General features: G+C 44.2%; 1 protein-coding gene across 4 annotated transcripts in view; it reads right to left on the bottom strand.

The window, feature by feature from the left end:
* Window positions 1–13,540, bottom strand: part of LOC141925972 (sodium channel protein type 5 subunit alpha-like) — a 223,740-nt gene extending 210,200 nt beyond the window's left edge. For all 4 annotated transcript variants that reach the window (XM_074830944.1, XM_074830965.1, XM_074830954.1 and 1 more), the window contains exon 1: window positions 13,349–13,540. The gene's annotated coding sequence lies outside the window, so the exon portion shown is untranslated. The remainder of the gene's footprint in view (window positions 1–13,348) is intronic.
* Between the last annotated feature and the right edge of the window lie 7,611 nt (window positions 13,541–21,151).

The raw sequence follows: 21,151 nt of genomic DNA, 5'->3' as shown, positions 1-21,151 counted from the left end.
ACCCCTGTAGAGCATTTCAGTTCAGATATCCAAAACGTAAGGGTTATGCTGATAAATTAGAAAGATTTAGGAAAGTATCATTAAGGGCAATTATGGGCTGGAAAACAGGCTCATAGGAAAAGCTGCAAAGAGCTCAATCATACCAAAGAGAAAGTAAAGGGATGAATTAATCACTGTACCAGAACCCTTGGACAAACACAGCTATATTACTACTACTACTCTACATATTACAGATACTTTTCAGTCTGTCAGACTAAAATAGAAGAAATCCAATGACCAGGAACTGGAACAAAAGATATATAAATCAGGTATAAAGTGCAAACTTTTAAGAAAATAATTTAACCATGGTTTACCAAAGATTGAAAATTTACCAAAGACTGAAGGATGGAAAATCCATTCCCCTCAATTCCTGTTTTCTAGACGGTATATGCTGTAGCTCAAATAATACTAATTGGTAGGAGCTCTCTGCTATTCTGGAGACAGAGTAGATGATCACAGTTTTACTTTATGATCTTATAAACTCTAAATTATGGGGTTGAGTCTAAACGTTATAGCCTTTCTTTTTTTTATCCCACTACCAAACGAACAGAAAGGCACAAACTGAAATCTTGTGCTTGGGCTTCAAAACACCATACAACATGATGTGTATGGAGCGCGGTTATAAAATGTGGTGGGAGGGATGAGAAAGCTATCTAGTTAAAAATAAATAGATGCAACGGTGAAAAATAAACATTACTGCAAATCTAGACAGGATCAGGGTCCCTCCCTGCAGAAAGATGGCTCAAATCTCTGCTTCTTTTCTGCTCCAGCGCCTGCCACAGCCCGGCTGCCATCGGGGCGGCATTACAGACAAGCGAGCGTTGCCCCGCGACACCACCTATTTGGCACCCAGCCTTCCAGGGAGTGGGAGATAGTCAGCCTAAAAATAGGCTGTCCTCTGTTTTGGCTCTCCCCTCCCTCTGTCCCCCTTCAAAGGCACAGGGCTGTCGGTCCAGTGAAAAACATCCAGAAAGGCAGCAGCCTCAGTGGAGGGAGTTGGGTGGTATTTTTGGAGATGGAGGAGCAGGATGGGGTGCTATCAGGGTGACACCGAGCATTGGACGGGGGGACCCTGCCTGACCTCCCACTTCTGGGAAAGAGCGATTTCCACCATCTTTAGCACGGGAGCTGCAACCCGAGCCTCCCCAGCCTCGCTGGAGGTGCGGGGACAGAGTGGAGCCACACAGCCCGTCCCTGCCCTCCAGGATGCTGTCCCCAGCCGACCCATAGCCAAAGCAAAGCAGCTGAGCTTGGCTCTCGTGGCAGCTCCCATGGCAGCTTCCCTGTTGTCCCCTGCTCAGAAACTCTTTCCAGCCATCCCTTTGTCCCATGGAGGCCTTTGCTTCAACAGTTCATGCAATTTCTGGTTCAAGGAGCCAGCATTTAGAGGCAGCAAAGCCTCACAGGACAGTTTTTAATAGGAATTTCATTGACATTGAAGATTCTCCTAGGACTTTGATGAACACTTGAACTTTAGTCTGACATTTAAGTGCCTAAAACTCTGTATGAAGCCCAAATTAAGAGATCTTACACTCTGCTATCGATGCTTTCTCTCATATGCAGGTCTACTGAGCTCCCAAACATCAGTAACATTTCAGAAAGCATTGGTTCTGCTTTTAACTGGATACGACAAGTCAAAATCAATTAGAGATTGATCTCAATTTTGCTTTTTTTTAAAAAAAATTTATTTTTAGCATGCAGTTCAGTAACCAAAGTGAAGAACTGCAATCAATGAAGGTAACTTGCTTTGTAGCAAAGCTGTTGCCTAGATTATAAGATGTTTTGCAAAGTTTCCCAAGCTCGTAAAGGCAACTGTGTAAATAATGTCGCTTATTGAATTCTACAGAGTGCTCTAACAGCAAGACTGATGGGTAGCCTAATACATTGTGTAGTTGCTATAAGCAATAATCTCCCAGCTAATCACAACTTTCACATTCATTAACATTATAGAAACCTCCTGAAAGAAATCACGTACCAGGGAACCATTCAAATATATGCAAAGCTAGCTATGACTATAAAACTAGCTTTCAAAATAGCATTGGGAAGAACATATCCAACATATTTTACATCCCACAGACCTACATGTGCGAGGTGCTGCTTTCTGAGTCCTGCTTTGGGCCATGTGGCCCTGCAAACCACTGTACATGTTCAGCTGACACAACTTAAAATGAGCATGAAGTGATAGTGCTCTGCATTCAAGGTGAGATCCTGGTCCAGCAAACTGAGAGGAGAAAATGCCCTTGCAAGAGCATTCCTCCTCTTGTTGCTGCTCAGCTTGTTTCCTGCCTGAGCAGGACTTCAGGTTAACATTGGGGAGGGATAACTCTACAGACTCACAGAAGTTAAGGCAGTGTTACACCTTGGCCATCCACAGGGACCATCTCACCATAAAAACAGTACAGCTCACACAATCCCTGCCTTGGAAAATAAACTTATGAACCACAGTGCTAATGGGGCTGGTTGTTGGTGGCTGTATGGCTCTGCAGCACTGACTGGCACTACTCCCTCCCTTTACAAAGCTGCCATCAGCCCAGGGATAAAAAGCTAAAAATGAAGGAGCCCAAGAGGAGTGAATGGATGAGGAACCTCCCTGAAAACTCTTGCCCACACTCAGGGAAATACCCTCTGCAATTTGAGGCATGAGGACTGCTGGAGCTGACAGTCCTTCCAAAGTATGTTTTAAAACACCTTCCTCCTGGTCCTGGCAGACAAGCAGCCTTTCTAACAGAGATAAAGTTTCTTAGCTAGGCCACCCACTGCAAACCAAATCAAGGGCACTAGCTTGCCATTAATATATACCATTTTAGTGCTGCATGTGCATATGCCTGTGTTTTCCCTGGCTCCTTGTGGCTTTTTAAATTCAAAAATAACCATGTATGCCGTTCCCTCCTGCTCCTTTCCTCCTAGAGGCAGCTTGGCCAGCAAGGACACTGCAGAGAACTGGGCACAGCTCATTACATGCCTCTGCAGTGGATCTGCCTGTGACAACCTTATGACGACTCCCAGCCTCGTGCCATTGTGATTTATCATTTGGGGTCAGAAGACCCTGTTCATCAAGAGAAAAGGCAGCCAACATGCATGCATGTCACTCCCCTAGCAAGATGCTTAAGAAAGATGACTATATGCCAATTACTAGCTCAGAAAGTGCACCCGGCTGTAAACACCCTATGCAATATATAGGGAAAAAAACATTATGATTTGCAACTGACTGCAGAGGGTGGGGTTTATTTATCAGAGAAGGCAAAAGCTGTTGCATAGTGGGGCAAGGAGGAGGGGCCTGAAGGTGGCTCTCAGCCACCTCCGTGCTCCTTTGATCCCAGGGCCATGCTGGCCACAGGCCAGTCCCTGCTCTGGGCTGTGTTAATCTGCGCTGGCTGCGGGTGCCTCCCGGGAGGCTCGGTGGCAGCTGGGGATTACCGGGGTCAGGGACACCCTCCATTTTCCTTTCCTCGTATCACTCGCAGTGATGGTCAGGGCAAGGGCTGGGGAAGAAATAGCCACAGCCTTGTTGCAAGGGTGCACACACGTAGGGGGCATCCTCAATGTATCCCTTGCTGCCTCTCATCCTGGTTTGCACCAGCTTCTTGCAATAGCTACACATGCCACGCCTGACACCACAGATAAGCCAGTTCCCAGCAAAATGAGGATTATGCAGCTGGTGGAGTTGGAGATTGCATTTTCAATATACCTGTTTCATTCCTGATTTGTTTATATATATATATGCATACATAAATAAAATATATATTTATATATATGCATATATATCATTATTAATCCATGTCTGATGCACGTAACTGGGCAGTGGTGCCAATAAAGTCAAACATCCCCCATGTACACAGGGAAACTAGCTATAACAGTGCATGGGGCAGGATTAGAGCAGGAGGGCCATGGTCCTCCGGAACATCATCTTTGTCCCTCTTTCACCTCCTCCAGTCTTTTGACAGGACCACAGGCTTTCTCACGATTGGGGGCACCTTTGGTCCCTGACTCAGGACACGCACTCCTCAGCAGATGGCATGTGCAGACCTATCCACAGCCTTCTGAAGCCAATGGGGATCTTCGAAGGGTCTGGATCAGACACTAAATCCATATGATGGAGCCTTTTCAGATGTGATTTCAAAAGGGGCTGAAATCCCAGGGCTTTGTTTCCAAGTTCCCTTTAAAGCTATACAATTATAGCCTACACCTGGCATTACCTGATCTCATGAACCTGGTTGATGTAGGTTAAGCAGTCACTGGTCTGGCAATATAACACAATAAAAATTCTGTTAACAACCCACATCACCTAAGTAATCTGCTGCCCTACGGATCTCTGTTGAATTCATTGTTGTCATACTACAGGTATGTGGCAGAGACACCCTACAGATACTTTCTTACATATGACACCCCTTTGAGTGTCTCTACTGTCTACCCAGGAACATCCTTTGACAACACTTGCAAAACCCAAGTAACTTTTAGTCCTAAACCTCTGAATCAAATTGTCCCATGTGTTCAAAAACTACAGGATAGGACAGATGCATAATGAGAGCAATGATAAACCAACGGAGAAACCAAGCAACAAAAAATTATTTTCCATGACTTGCACAATGAATGAATAAGTACATAGAAAATTAGAATTTCCTGTGCAACAAAGTAATTATGCTATTTCCTTATATTTAACCAATCCAAGCACTAAAGGGATACAGAAGACATTACATCTGGCATAATAGTTAATCAAAAAACACCTAAAAGCCAGCTTTAGAAAATTCCAGGGAAGGAATGATGTTTCAAAGTGTAATACCAGGTCCAAAGAAGTCAAAAGGAGCTTTACCTTTGGCCTCATCAGGCTCTGGATCAGGCCCTTAAAATAGTTCTGGAAATGTTCCAGAAAACTTATTTCAGCTACATTTAAGCTCTGTGCTTTGCAGCTATTCAGTAATTTTCACTCTTAGCGTTAAACTGTCCAGGGGACTTTTATGCTCGTAAACAAATCCTCCATCTCCCTTATGTTGCTTTTACGTTGACGCTGCATCACTGACTTCAATAAACAGTCTCCTCATTCACGCTGCTATGAGACAGTGAGCAGAATTAGGCACCAGAGATGTGTCTAAAAGCCTTGGTTTCAGGTTCTGAATATCACTTTAGGTAATTAATAAAAGAAAACCACAGCCCAGAATCTTTCAATATTTTCAGACCATAACCTCATATTCAGGCACTTGCTCTGTTCCCAGAAGTCTAGAATCATTGGGTCTTTTTTTTATTTATTTATTTTAATTGTTGTTATTATTATTTTGGGGGTCTTTTTTGCCATTTTCTGTATTTCTTTAGAAAACGCAATGTGTGACCCAGTGCAGTGTTTCTAGGTTCTTTGTGGCCTGCCCTGAGAAGCAGCTAAAAAGCAGAGAGCTTCGCTGGGTCCTCACTATTGAGCTCACAACACACAGAGCAAGACCTGCCAGCCCAGCACACTCAGATTTCACAACATGGGGAAAACCTAGGGAAAGCTGGAGGTTTCTTTTAACAAAAAGAACAACTTTTCACTGATCTAACAGCTCATGAGGAGCAGTGCTGCATTTGACAGCTATAGGAGAAAGCAAGTTCTACACGCCATCCTGGGTAGCCAGAAGGACCCCTGTACACTTTGCAGATGCTTGTTCAGACACCCTGTGGTCATGACAAAACTTTGGGGGGTTGTCAAGTTTATGCAACTTCATAGAAAAGCAAACTTAGTGTAACTCAAACAAAACTTCCACTAAGGGAGAAGGAACCCAAGAACTCAGAGGCTTTCCTAGGAAAGTCTCAATTTCATCCACCCATGAAGAGCTCAGAACCTTGATTCAAAACTGCCTGAACACAGAAGGAACAGGAGCTCAATGGACCTACAGGAAATTTGTTCTGGACTAAAGTACTGAAGCACTTCTTTAGATAAAGTACTACTACAGAAGTATCAAGAAAGAATGGGACAAGGGGGAAAAGCACAGTGAGGATTTATTCTCTTTTTCTTCCCATATTCATATGATTATTCCTTTTTTTTTTCCTTTTAGCTATGACGTATGGTTTCATAACAACTATTTACTTTCCTCTCTTTATCTAACAGCTGTCTGCTGAGAAAGATGGAAAAATAAACTAAACATGTTAAAAACGAGAGAAACTATTCATATGCAATGTATAATTGCATGCTATATTTAAATCTTCACACATTATCTTTCAAATTATATTTAGTTTCAACAGGAGGGGAAAAAAATCCCCCTTATTTTCTAAAATTAGCAACAGAATTTTTATATTGTTTTCAAATACAACCACTCTTCCTCAGAAACTTTTGCCAGGGAATAATTAATGGTTGGAGACAGGGAATCAGATGTATTTTGACACTGACCCACTGTCACCTACAGCAAAAAAACAGGGAAGTCCTCAGGAAAGGGCTGTGTAAATCTGGATTAGCTCCACTGAAGTCAAACGATTCAATCTAGATTTATGCTGGCGGAGCCAAGAGGAGGATTCATCCCTCTGCTTGATGAACACATGATAAAAAAAGAGCTACGAGGACTTCAGCAAACGGGGGGAACTTTGCCACATGCTGCAACTCTGAAGGGATTATTCCCTGAAACACACAGCACACACCGGCAGCAGCCCCTGCGCTCACATGAATGAGAATTACATGCACGCATCGAGGGAGATTAGACGTCTCAACGTGAAACACTGTTGAAAAGAGATAAAGGAAAAAAAAAATTCTTAAAATACTTGCAGTGCTTTCCAGACCCTCTTGCTGCAGACACTGCTGGCAACACCTCTGGCCTGTCCAGCAGCACAGGAGCCACTCATGGCTCGGTGTCGGAGGCTGGAAATCTGGCTGGGGAGGCAGCGGAGATGATGTGCTCGGCCCCAGGGAGAGAGAGAGGGTGGCTGCGTCACGCCGTTGTGCTGGCTGTACTAATATGGGGAGCAGCAGTGGCCAGAAATTCTCATCCACAAGGAAAGGACAACCCCTGTAACACGAGAGTCGGCACGGGCACATGAAGTGGGGAGCAGACACACGGCCGTGGCAGAGCTTTGGAGGGTTTAGGACTTCCCAGGTCCAAGAGGACAGGACTGTCATCCAACATGGCAGGGAAAGGAATAGGTTTTGGTACAGGGGAGTCTCTTCCCCACAGCACCCAGCTCTATTAAACACGGCATAATTACCCTGTTATAATCAGGTAGGTATTTTAAAGAGGCTTTAGTGTGATTTTATAATTGTGCATTACGTAACAGTACTAATGTGTCAGGCCTCAGACAACATTAAATGTCTGTCTATAGGTCAGGCTGTAACACGTTAATGATGCATTTCAGAGCTGTTCAGTCTGGGCTTAAACCCCCTTATTATTTTGCCCTCTCCTTTCACCCTATCACCATTCAGAGACTTCAGCTGCATCTCCAGTGAGGCAGACGCTCACAGAGCTTTTTCCCATCACCAAAAGCTTTCCTCTAACACTTCTCTCCATAGCCCCATGTCCACTTTTGGTAGATATATCATGGGAAAAAACAAAAAATTCATCACAGAGTTGCTCCTCTTTACAAGCTTTGCATGATGGTGGGGGCTTTTTTGCTTATTTAATCATCACTTTGTAGTTGATATAGTTCATGTTTTTCAGGATTTTCCAGAGGCAGTGTCTGCCCTTGCACAGCCCAGCAGCAGAGATGCTCCTCGGAGGACTGAAGTGGGTTGGCAGCAGGGCATAAGATCTGAGCTGGCTCCTACAGGGTGAATATTTGCTCAGTGAAAATCACTAGAAATGATCTTTCTGTGCTGTCCTGTTTTGGTTACCCAGGACCATGTGGACATCTGGTTCTGTAAACCTGGAGCCGTGATGCACGTAAAGCTTGATAGACCCGGCAGCAAGCCAGTCGGAAGGAACAGTGGTGTATTCAATCACCAAGGCACTAAGAAAACTGTCCATTTCTTTGGATAAAGTGACCATCTTATGATAAGAAAAAGAATCTTGGAAAAATCACTTCATAAATAATACAGTCTTTGAGAATGGATTTTGGCCTAAAAAGTTAATACCTAATTCATTCAGCTAATGGGTCCTGGAAAAATTTGCCCATGGACAAGTTTTTCCATAACTTCTTATCACATAGATTTTTCAATTTTCTCTAAAGCCTTTAGAAACAGCAAAAAAAGTCTCACAACTTGCCCTTCCAAGACCCCTCCAAAAGCCCCAAACCTGACGTATTAGTCAAAATCAGCCTGAAAATGCCATGAACATTGAGAGACTCCTTGCTTCTAACACAGACACCTTACTTGTGCCCACGGTCTGCATTCAATTACCTAACTTTTATACACTTAAACATGAACCTGATATCGGTAAGACTTTTTAAATATCCCATACTAATACTGGAGGTGGATTAAAATTAATAAAGCACAACTTGCAGATATTTTTCAAAGGATAACTTGGATGCAAAGCTTTTTAGTACCTTGGGAATCCAGCAAGCTTTAAAAAGAATGTATAACCTGTTGGTAGAGCTCTCAGCATTGCAGTAGAAAGCCTCTTTGGCAGAAGTTTAGTGAACCAGGAAAGTTCAATTCAAAATGAAAGATGAAATAAATAATCTGTGAAAGAATGGACTTATTCTTTTCTAAGATAGAAAAGAAACTATTCTCATTTTAAAATTAAATAACAAATGGCAAAAAGAAAAACTCAGAGCTTAACAGAATTTTTAATTTTTCTGCATGTTTTTGTACAACATTATTATTTGATGTATGATATCTCTACATTTAAAAAGCTCTTGCAATATTATGATAAAAATAAAACCCAAGCCATTCTTGTCATGCAGAATTGTGATTAAAAAAAGGCTTTGTTCATTACAAAGAGCAGGGAGGCATGTTTTTACCATGAAAGATAAGGGATCTTTTGACATAAATGAAAATTTTGCACACAAAAGATTCACAAGGTGAGCTCCTTGCAGGAGGCTAAGCCACATCTACTCAAAGGTGCGCATGTTAGAAGAGAGGGAATTTTTGTGGTTCATTTGCTATCTCTCCTGGCAATATGCCTCTGTGAACTGAGACTGATAAGAAACCTAAAAAGGGGGGTAACAAATAGTGATCATGACAGTTGGTACTACATGTATGTAACAAAACCAGTGTGTCCACTCTGTCCCCAGCCTGCTTAGGGGCTGGGATGGGGCATAACTTTGGTAAATGCCTCCTTGTTCTTCTCCTAGGTTGAAATCTGAGCAGCTCCACAGTGGGATCTTGCCCACTGCAACCAGGCATCGCACAGCCGGTCCAGTAACACCATCCCAGAATGAGTGCGAAATAAATAAGGAAATGGTATTAGTCTAAGGAAAAGAAAGAGTGACCACATCACCTGCAGCTACATTTAAAGGAAATCACTGTCTGTATAATGGAGCAAAAGGGTCCTCTACAACAAACTTTCTGAACTACCTGGATCTCTTCAGTGACACAAAAACTGCAAGAAGGAGAGAGGGGTTAGGGACATTCCAGTTCTGGAAAAGTTTTCTTTTCCTCATTATTAGTAACTCTAATTACTTTGAAAGAAGAGCAATGAGATAAATCCTGCAGAGTCAGAAATGTGACCTGATTTCCTTCCTGATTTAGAAACTGTTACTTTGCAAGAGAAACCCAAAGAGACAGAGTCAGGTCAAAGTGGGCCCATCAGTTTGGTTTGCAGAGTAAATAATAAACCAGGATCAATAGAAAGATAACCAACATCTTCTTTTGGTAGATGTTCATCAGGACAATGGCATTTAAATGATAAGTACACACACGTTTATCTGAACTATTTGCAGCCATACATGACACCATGGAAGAGACATTCACTATAATCAAACAGGGATATACCCAATTGACTTTATGTATTTTTCTCCATGTTAGAGGGTAAAAGTGAGAAATAATGACAGAATTTCAAATATAAATTGCTTCATACTATGATTAAGGCCCTACCTCAAGACAGCATGTAAACACAAACCAGAAAAGTCAAGCATATACTTAAGAGTGATGCTGCTTCTGTGATACCTGAGTTTTATTTAACAGATCTGAGAAATTACTTGTTGTCACCTTTTAACTATCAGAGCTATAATTTTCCAAAGTAATTCTTGAGGAGGAATGGAGACAACTTACAAGGTAGTAATTTTCAGGAAGAACTGAGCACCCACCCTCTGAAAACAATAGGTCTCTTCTATGTTTTTCAAATTGAGCTTCCACAAACTAAGGCATCTGAGGTGATAACAGATAATAACTTGTTCCTTCTGAAAAGCATGACCAGGATTTCTGAACGACCGCCAACATGCTTTAATATGCAACCCAAAATGTTCTTTACTCACAAGCATACACAGAGCATTTCTTCAAGATAATAAACAGAAAATGGTGAGGAGGAGAGGAGAGGAGAGGAGAGGAGAGGAGAGGAGAGGAGAGGAGAGGAGAGGAGAGGAGAGGAGAGGAGAGGAGAGGAGAGGAGAGGAGAGGAGAGGAGAGGAGAGGAGAGGAGAGGAGAGGAGAGGAGAGGAGAGGAGAGGAGAGGAGAGGAGAGGAGAGGAGAGGAGAGGAGAGGAGAGGAGAGGAGAGGAGAGGAGAGGAGAGGAGAGGAGAGGAGAGGAGAGGAGAGGAGAGGAGAGGAGAGGAGAGGAGAGGAGAGGAGAGGAGAGAGGAAAGGGTCAATCCCTGTCTAATATCATAAATAGGGTATTCTAATGAGATTAAAACTAGTTATATTTCATAAATCTCCCATTCCCCTCAGGATGTCATTTCCTACCAGTACATTTTAAAATATAATTTTGACAACACATTTAAATCAAGAACACAGCAACTACTCAACGTTTTTCTGCAGCCTGTAAAAGTCCTGGGAGGTGTTAGCTGGTGCCACAGGTGTTAGTCCATCATAGCAAGAACTGAGGCCAGTTTCTGATTCAAGCCAGGAATATAACACCTTCAACTCTGTTTCAGTTTTAACGTCTGCACCCATAAGCTGTCATTCAGAGTCAGGAAGTCTCATGGTCTACATACACCCTTCATGGTCAAGGTATTTAGGCTACATACCCAATGATGCAACCGAATACCTTTGTGAGCTCTGACGAATGATTGAGCGTATGGAATGATATCAGTTCTCTACCATACTGTACAGAGTTTTTGCATGCTTTAAATCTGCAGGACTCCTCACAGCATAAACTACTTTTCCATGCAAACAAGGGCATTAGAATCTGACCCTTTGTGTTTATAAAACCCTTTTAGAGTCTCAGACAGAAGTACAAAGCTGTATTATGAATGGATTCAGAATCAGTGTTGAGAACTGAGAAAAACCACGTTACAACATCGAACTCCAATCTCATACAACTTAAGTAACATATTCACCTATGATTATTTCAGGCAATACTGTGATCTGCCTCAAACCAAAGGTTACATAAACTCCACAACTTAAGTCTGAGACCTTTTGGCACATTAATCTAAAAATATCACAACTTGCAGGACAGGCTTACATTGCTTAAATGTCAAGACACTTGCCCCCAAAAGACATGTTTTTTTAGTTAAGGACCCTCTATTTCTGAAGCTGTCAACTGTGTTTGCCATTTGAAAAGGCTACACCAGAAAAAAAAATAATTACCAAAATCAGTGGACATCACTCCAATCCTATTTGCATCATTCCCATCCCGTCCTGACACTGGGCTCTCCTCAACTTTTTCAGAACCAGATGTCTCATCGGAGGCAATGCACTCAAACCAACAGCAGCAACACTCTCAAAACCACCACTTTCTTGGTCCATTAGAATAAGGGGGTTTCACTCCTCACCGCCTCACAGCTCTGACCTTTTCAATTCTCTGCCACCAAAAGCTTATAGGATCTACCGGATCCATCTGCGTCTCCACCTGGCCTGCTTTCCCACGCCAAAAGGACGGATCAAATATACGTGTCTGCAAACACATCCCTGCTTTCTCTTCGTATCACGCGGGGGGAACCTCCCCCCTGTTTTCAGACGAGAGGAGGCCTCCAAGACCACTCTGCAAAGTCCCGAAATCCTGGGAAATCGCAGCAAAATGAACTTCAGCACCTTGGACAGGACACACACAAGGAAAATTGCCGAAATCGGCTAATTGGCCCTGAAAATGCTGTGCCTGGATATGACCCTCTAGGACACATCTGCGGGCCTGTTTATTTTTAGTATTGACAAATCCTCTTTGAATCACTCCGTTTATTCCACCATTCGCCCTGTGTTTTGGGAAGAGCTGCTCACCAACCCGGCAGTGGGATAAACGGGGGGCACCAGCTCCAGATCCGACGCCCATCCGCAGGATCAGCGGCTGCCCCTGTTACAACTGGAAAGACTCGTCTCAAACACTCACAAAGCTCAGCTTATCCTTTCCAGACAAAACAAGACCTGTTGCCATAGGCGTGCGTGGTTTGTGTGTTTCTCCACTTTCCAGAAGCTCATCTCCACCTCCCCACCCAAATCTCCAGGAAAAATAAAATAAAAAGGTCTGATTTGTTTCCATTGCAGCCACACTTTGGTTGCATAAGTTTTGCTTTGATTCAGCTTTCGTTCTCTCTTGTAGTGCTCCCAGTATGTCACTGTTCCCCTCGGGGCTGCCTCAATAAAATCATGATCACCTTGCCAGAGTGCAGCACAGTCTTCCTTTTATTTGCATAAGCCAAGTCCAGTTTTTAATTTGTGCCAGTAAAAACTCCAAATGTTTAAGCAGAGGTAGTCTACAAATAGCTTTGAGGTGAGTGGTGCCATTAAGATATATACTTAGAATATGTCAGTTCTTACAACAAGTAATACCAGTAATATTCTCATGATAGAGGAGAATGATACATTTTTCCTGCCACTGCAGAAATACCCATTCTAGTTCATTTCTTTCCTTTAAAACGTGCCACTAAATTTCCACTCCAACACATCTGACGCCACATGACATTAACCGAAACATTTGCAGAGTATTTTCTGTGTTGCTATTTCTTTCCGGCACTTCTGGGTGCGGAAGTGAGATGGAAACTAGACCGATTCTCCACCAGAGTTACCCTTCAACAGCAAAATATCTATCTATATACCTATATCCTCCGCTTTTACACCCCGGCGCAAGCTTTGCTGAGCCAACTTCTCTCTCCTCCAGCCCCGGTAGCCTTTCCGCCACCCTGCCCGGACGGGACGGCCACGGTGCCGGTGCCACCGCTCCTCCTGCCTCGAGGGGAAAGTTTGGGGAAAGGGAAATCCCGGCACTACCAATTCCTCCTCCACGACACGCTCGGAACCGGACGTCTTTTTGGTTTCCTTTTTTTTTTTCTCCTTTTTTCTTTTTTATTATTTTATTAACAAGCAAACAAAAAAGAGAAACTTACATTGGTTTATTTAATTTTTCCTGCTAAACCAAGAGATCCCAGAGCCACTTCATTGTATCCACAGAGTTTTAGTCCCCGAGCGGTACCGTCCCGCGGGAAGGGCCCGACTGCTGGGCGCGGAGCGCGCTGCCCGCCCGCCGCGGAGGGCGCATGGCTCGGAGCCGCCGCGCCGACTGCGCGGCTGCCGCGGGAGCGCAGCCCCGGCCGGGCGGCGGGGCGGGGGGGGGGGAGGGAGGGAGGGACGGAGGGAGGGAAGCAGGCACCGCCCGCACCGCCCCTCCCCGCCGAGCCCAGCCCAGCAGAGCCGAGCCCAGCTGAGCCGGGCCGGGCCCGCAGCGCCCCCTGCCGCCGGTGGGGAACGGGGGAGGGGGCGGGCGGGGGGGCATGGGGCGGGGGGGAGGAGGAGGAGGAGGAGGGAGGGATGGGAAGAGGCGCTGGGGGAGGAGGGACGGGGAAGAATGGGGAGGGGATAGGATGGGGAGGGAGAAAGGGGGGGGTGGAAAAAAAGAGGGAGGGAGAAAGGATGGGCATGGGGAGGAAGATGGGGGAAGGATGGGGAAGAAGGATAGGCAGGGGTGAGGAAGAAGAAATTATGGGAAAGGAGGAGGGGAGGAAGGAGGGATGGGAGGTCTGGGGAGAAGGGAGAGATAGGGAAGAGGAGGATGGATAAGAAGGCAGGAGAGAGGATGAGGAAGGGCTAGGGAGCAAGGTGGGGCAAAAACGACTGGGGAGAAAGGGGGGAGTGGGAAAGAAGGGGGATGGGGCTGCAGTGGAAGCTGGGGTTTGCCACGGGGGACTTGGAGACAGGGTTCAATCAGGGTGAGGGGTGTATAGGGGAGAGGTGAGGCACCAGGGAGCAGGACAGAGCAAGGGGTCCCCAGCACACAGGGGAAGGGGGCAGGTGTGGACAGTGCCAAAGCTGGGCCCTCTGATCACCCCACTGACAACCGAACACAACGCCTCCTGCAGCTGCCCGCCCCAAGTGCCTCAGGCCTTAAGGAACAGATGCCTGGGTCATGCTTGCAGGGCAGCAACTCCAGTGAGCAGGAACAGCTGCTTTTACCGAAAATAAGCTGCCCAGCAATGACTGGGAAGGTCATAGATGGATGCTCATAGGTGGAGAGACGGGTGGCAAGAGTTTGCTGGCAATATTGAAGTATTCAGGGTGGGAAAACTTCCAAAGAACTGCAAAAAGACCTCAGAATACTGAACAAGGTAAAATAGGGTTTACAGGGGAGACTGTCATCACTTTACTGGCTTTCGCAGAGCTGCAAAGTGGCTGTTACCACTCCAGAAAGAGTCTGGAGCTGTAATAAACACTCCCGTGAAAGCAGTTCAGGGTTTGGTTGCGAACAAAGAAAGCAAGTGTTGGGAAAGGAGTGCATCATGTAGGGAAAAGCTGAGGGGACTACAAAAGAGCCCAAAACCTGCAGCAGTGGCCCCAGGAAGGTGGACAGAGAGCAGGTCTCCATTCAAGAACAAGTTTATGCTCAAGGAAATTATCCAGTGAGTGATTCAAGATAGACAAAGACTCAGAACTGGAAAAGCAGCAACTTAAGTGTATCATAGGGAAGAGCTGGGTGAGGAAGAGGAGGAGAGAGGGAGCTAAGAAGAAGGGGTAGAGGTCAGAGACCGGAAAACGAAAACTACAAATGAAGGGAGATGGAGGGTAATGAAGACTAGGAAATGCAGAGGAGGATGGACGTGAGCTCCCTGGTGGGAAAACAGCCTGTGAAAGCCTAGAGCAGTGCAGAGGCACAGAACGATGTGCAAGGTAGGAGATAACAGAAGACAGATCCTCAGGGATTTAATCACTCAACGTGAACCTGGATGGTAGCTGTGCAAAGGGAAGAAGGTTTTCACAAGGACTCAAAGTGAACAGAAGACAGGCATGTCTTCAACACCAGAAAGGCAAACTGAATCATCACAGCTCAACCCCTACTATTGAACCCCTACTGCTGTGCCACACATTTCAGCAGGACATCTCTTTTGGAACAGCTTTTTTTCAGCAGAGTTTAATGAATTTCCAACAGTATTTTAAGTTCAACCAGAAAAAGGAATTTACACCAGAACAGAAATGCCACGTAGGGATTGCTGCTGGCCTGAGCCCAGCGGGCTGGGGTTACACTGCTCATTGCAGCAACACAGCCCCAGTGGAAATCCTCCAAGTTGGGATGGCCGCAGCATGGTCCCACCACGCAGATCCTCTCAGCACCCTGAAAGACCCCCAGCTCTGGGACAGCGAGTCCAGCATCACTATGGGGTTGCTCAGACCTGCACAGACTTCTACCACAGAGTGATGCCCTATATCACTGCTGAAAATGGTGCTTGTTCTCCCAAATCACCCAAACAGCTAAAAAATGCTACCAGTACTTTCATGGGGGAGCTTTACTTGGCAGAGAGAGGACAGGGAACCTATTGCTTCTTCCTGCAGAGGAGGAGTTAATTAACAGACTGCCTTGGCTGTGGCATAGTGCTCTCTGCTGACCACAGATGAAGACACATGTTTTGGGGCTGATTTACATGTATATGCATTTGAGTGAATTTTTGAGTTGGTATATCCTCACCTGTGCTTTAACAGACCAGAGTTTGCCTCTGCAAGTTGATATTACACAGACGTTGCTGGAACTTTAACTTAAATTCAGGAATTTCATATGGAAGGGGCCTTGGTAGCTAAAAGTAAATATTTTAGTCTCTTCTAGCCAGTTCTTGCTCCACTCACAATTCATGAATGAAGGTCCTTACCTCTGTCCTCCCTCCTTCCTCAGTCCTCAGTCTCAGGGTTGATCACAAAAATTAAGTGGGAGTGGACTGAGGGAGCCAGCAGGGTCTCAGTGTCACAGATTTAGTGTCACAGCCAGGGAAAGGAGGGGAAAGTCATCAGCTTTCACTTAATGTCCCATCCACTGGTCCTGAACTAACCATTTCTTGTCTCTCTTTTTGCAGTCTGTAATAGATAATGCTACTGTCAATCTTCAACTCTATTGCTTTTTTACAGAGGGAGGAAACACTGTTAAACTCTGATGAAGCACTAGGAAGACCTGTTTCATCTATCTTTAGAAATTGAGAAATTATTCCTAATACTAGCAAATCCTCACTCCTGTGATAGTGAGGTGTGATAATGATAATGAAATCAGTCTGAACCCAGCTTATAGAAAAAACAGAGCAATATTTGCAAAGGAAATAAATAAGATGAATAAAAGGTAGGAAGTAGAACAGGAGGAGAAAGCTACCTGTCAAATTTATTCCATGCCAGGAGCAGGACTGAGATGGTTGCCTGATTTCCTACCCCCTAGTTCAACTCACAGACCAGAAAACTGTCCCTTCCTCCAGTTTTCGGTTCAAATATGTACACATTATTTGGGTCCTTTCTTCTAAATTGCCTCCCTTTGAGCATAGCTTCAGAAGATACAGAAATGTAACCCAGGAGCATACACTGAAGGCAGTGCTTCAGGGGTAGGTTCTGGATCTGTGCAGCATCAAATTCACGCAGCAAGTGGGGAGCATCCTTGGCACAGGAGTAATTCATAATGCAAACACTAATCATAAAGCAACCATGCTAATTGGAACCCTATAGACAGACTGATCAGAGAGGAAAATTGATTAAACCTGTGCTGCCTTGCCAAAATCTTCCTTTCTACAAGAAATATTCAGGTAATGCTGGCTTACCGAATGTCTGAAAAAGTTCAGACGAGTCAGCTGAAACCCAATAAATGTGCATGTCAGATGGAAGTAAGTACCAGCAGCAAAATAAATACTATGCGGGAGATCAGTTGATGTCATCTTTCTATTCACTTCTCTCCAAAAAGATACCTTTCTCCCCACAAAGCAATCACTGCTTTCTTAAAGGGATTATAGACAGCAGTGCTGGTTGCAAAGAGCCATTTATTCTCCCAAGATACTTATAAAGCCTTTCTTTCATTCCATATCCCTACACATTTGTTGCTGCCTTTTTTAAGGAAACAAAGAAATTAAAAAATGTGCAGTTCTTGAAAATGTGAGTGTTTGGGGAACAGTTTTAGATTAAAACACATTCATTGTTTTTTCTTAAAAAAACCCCACGCTTCTTTAGAAATATTTTTCTTCCAAAACTGCATTTGGCAAAAAGGAAAAAGAAAAGTATTTTTCTTCAAAATTTGAAAGGTTTTTCCCTGCCCTCCCACCCTGCTGGTGCTCAGTGGAGTGCTTTTGATTTCCACAGACCCCAGCTTTCTATAAAGCCTTTTACTACCTGGGATAAGTGGCGTGAGAAGCTGCTTTAGCACGAGGTGCCACGAGGCTGTTGCATGCAAACCTCAGTTTAGCCAATACCTCCCTCTACCGGGAAAGAAAAATACTGCTATTTGTTATAATTCCCTTTTGAAATAAAGGAGATAACAGGACAAGAAGGGTTTTCCTGTCTAAAGATGACGGGAGATTCAGGGTGCCTGGGATGAACAAAGGGCATCAGATTCAGGATATCACCATGTTGCTCATTTATTAAACGAGCAAAAGGATTTTGGCCATCCCATATTGACACCCTTTCAATGAGGATCCCCCACAAGCTCCCTTCCCTGCTGGCTTTCAGCCCCACTGTGTGTGAATGGAGCATCCCCACCTCTGTTCTATGGAAAGCATAAAGTCACTATTTACACCAGGACTGAACCCATCGCTGGGTCGCATCTGGAATGGTGCTAAAGCTTCATTGAATAATGTTGGCTGGGATCTGGGCTTGTTCTTTCCTCTGTGATAAGAGCCCTGATTTCTTCTCATCCCCCACTTCAATTTCAATAAGCAAAGAGACCCTGACATAAATCCAGCTGCTGTGCCAGGGTACATCTGTATCAGTCTCCAGCTTCTGTCTTTTAATTAAGTGTATCATTCTCATGGAGCATCTCTCATCAAGCATCCATGGGGAAATCCTGTAACGCCTGGCTAAATTGCTACATTTGTTCAATCAGACTCAAAGATATAATCCTAAAGTGAGCTAATCTAATTTAATGGGGAAAAAAATTTACAGGCAGACAGTGCCTCTGTCAATGAACATGTCCAAGTGTGAAAAAAGCATTCAGTGCTCCAGTAGACACAGAACAGCTCACATCATTAAAGTAAAATATATTTGATCTCCCTGAAATGGCTCACCACCACCACCACCCCCCCGAATTAGGCCACTTTATGTCACACCAGAATACAGCTGCATTTTAATTTAGAAGGGGATGAAGGTTATGCTACGCTGAACTGAATTATGTCCCATTACCATGCTCTTGCTGCCTGTGGACAACACAAATATGTGGTGATTAGGCAGTTCAGAGAGCAGAGAAACACTGCTTCACTGAGTAGGGAAAGTGTTTACACAGGGTTTAGTGATTAGCAGTGTCAGAAAGGCAGAGCTTGGGTTTCCGGCAAAGTTTTCTGTTCCTCCCATGTTCTCTGCATCATAACAAATCACAGGCTGGATGAATTTCTGACAACCAGAATGTTGAGAGAAGACTTCACCTCACATGAACTTTCTTTTGCTAACTTCATCCAAAAAGTTATCCAAAACCCCCTTTCCCAGGTTAGGTAAAGCCTACAAGGGAGCAATCACACATTGAGCCTTTGCAAAGTGACTGAGAAATATAAATATATTCCCTCCTTTTTGGGTCAAAGGCACCAACTCATGACACCAAAGTTGCTTTACCCCTGTGACCTGTCTAGCAGAGGACACTGCCATCTCTTCAGTGGCTTTAAGGAACAGCAAGGCTTAGCCCATGCAGGGAACCAGGAGAGCTCCTAGGCACAGCTGGACTTTGGATGACCCAGGAGATGTTTTATCAGGGTGAAATCTAGACTTTGCCAAGTTCTGTGGGAGTTTTGGCTGTAATTTCCATAGAGAAGGGTTTCAAAGTAGACCAAAGGAAGGTTAACCATTTCTAGAAAAAATTTCCACACAGAATCTAAAGCATCTAGAAATGTTGGTTCTTTATAGACACTGCAAGATCAGCCACACCTGATGTAAAACCACATTTGATTTGTGGCAAATCACATTTGCTGTGTGCTTTTTTTTCCTTGCACAGGCACTTTGAGCAAATCCTTGCCTTACTTCTGACTCCAGAGCCATCCCTTTTGCGTTATGCAGAGGATCTCCAGGGTATCTCACTGCTGTTTCCAGGCTGAAACTAATACTGGCTTGTCCTTTGCATTTCATTGTGTTAAAGACATCAAAAAAAAAAAAAATCTCTAACAGAGTCAGAGAAAGTTGGTTTTGGTCAAACACTACTTTCAAATCTGCAGTTAGAAACGTGCCTTCTGGTACATCACGGGGGCACACCTAATGAGAAGACTCCCACAGGGACTGGAGGGAAACTCAAAGTGATAAAGTAATTTTCTGCATTTTGTACCCCAATCCCTCTTCTTTATTTCATTGCAGTCTATCATTCCCTTCCTTCTCCATTTTAACACTAATTAAAGTCAAGCTTCCTTCCAGTACATTTACTTAATATTTTACACGAATCATGAACCATTTCCTTTTTTTTTTTTTTTTTTTTTTAATTTGAATCTTGTAATTAATTGTAATGCCTATTAGTGTGTATTCAGACACTGCCATTTCAGTTTCTGGAAAGTGCTTGGGGTAGAAAGACCCAGTGTAGCTAAGCAATAAAGACCACAATGTCTTTCAGCCAGAAATAATCCTGTGGACTTCCTTAGGGCTGTTCTAGGACTCTTGATGCTCACATAGGCCAAGTCTGAGGCAAATTGTGGTTACAAGTGGTTAAGTGACTCAGAATTTCTGATAAAAGATTGATAAATCTGAGGGAAATTAAACTAAGCTATCCTCCTGTTCATTTTCATGTAGGGTTTTGTGTAAGGTTTCTACATCATCTTTATCCTTCACTATACTTTCTCTGGTGCTCCTCACTGATGTTTTCATCCTTATACTTACTAAGTTGCAAACCCAGGGGTCTGGGTTTGCAGGCTGCAGGGCTTTGACTGCCCATGTTATTTTGCTTGCAAAAATCTCCAGTCCACCAGGTGATTTCTTTCTGGTCTTTTTCCCCTAGCATACCTACTTTGCCATCCATTTCCAACCCAAGTCTACTGCAACAGCACAGAGATGTGACAACAGTTTTTCCTCCTGAAAAGAGGAAGACATGACTGAATTCAGAAACTGTCATTAGTATGTTTTCCAGTATCTTCAAGCTGAGAAGCTTAAGGAGCCCCTGGTGGACATGGGGCCTGTCCTCAAGCTCTTTCAATCTAAAACACTTACTCTGATACTGCATGTACATTGGCAACTTGTCCAAGCCCTGTTGTCCTCAGGGACTGCTCGCATGAGTGCTAGTACTCATCCTCCTGGTGGGATGAAGGCACAAGGAAGAGGGGTGGTCAGCAAAAACCTGGGTGGAAGGTTGTTAGTAGAAAAAGATTCAATGACAAACAGGTGCTGACAAACTGGTGGTTGTGTTGAGCTGATCCATTCCCTACTTGGGGAATACGATAGGAACCAACAAGACCAAAGACCAGGATATGCTTTCATGTGCAGACCTCCACCCTTCACCTTTGAGTGAATGTTACACAATCAGAAATAATTAGTAAATATTTTCACCAGCTGCCTCTTCTACCAAAGTGAAGAGCCAAGCACTAGCTCTCACACATCTCTTTGGGCTTTCTTTTCTCCTTTGTCTGTCTGTTTGCAAGCACAGCCTGAAAACTTCTCACTCGTATCCTGTTTACTCCCACTTCCAACTTGAAACTTCCACCAGGTTCCACCACTGATGTCCTCCTCATCTTCCTTTCCCCAACAAGCAATTTTTAGACCAAACTAGATCTGAGACAAACTTAGAG

The sequence above is a fragment of the Strix aluco genome, chromosome 1 (assembly GCF_031877795.1).
Source record: "Strix aluco isolate bStrAlu1 chromosome 1, bStrAlu1.hap1, whole genome shotgun sequence".
Lineage (NCBI taxonomy): Eukaryota > Metazoa > Chordata > Aves > Strigiformes > Strigidae > Strix > Strix aluco.
This window is presented reverse-complemented; position numbering and strand designations above follow the sequence as displayed.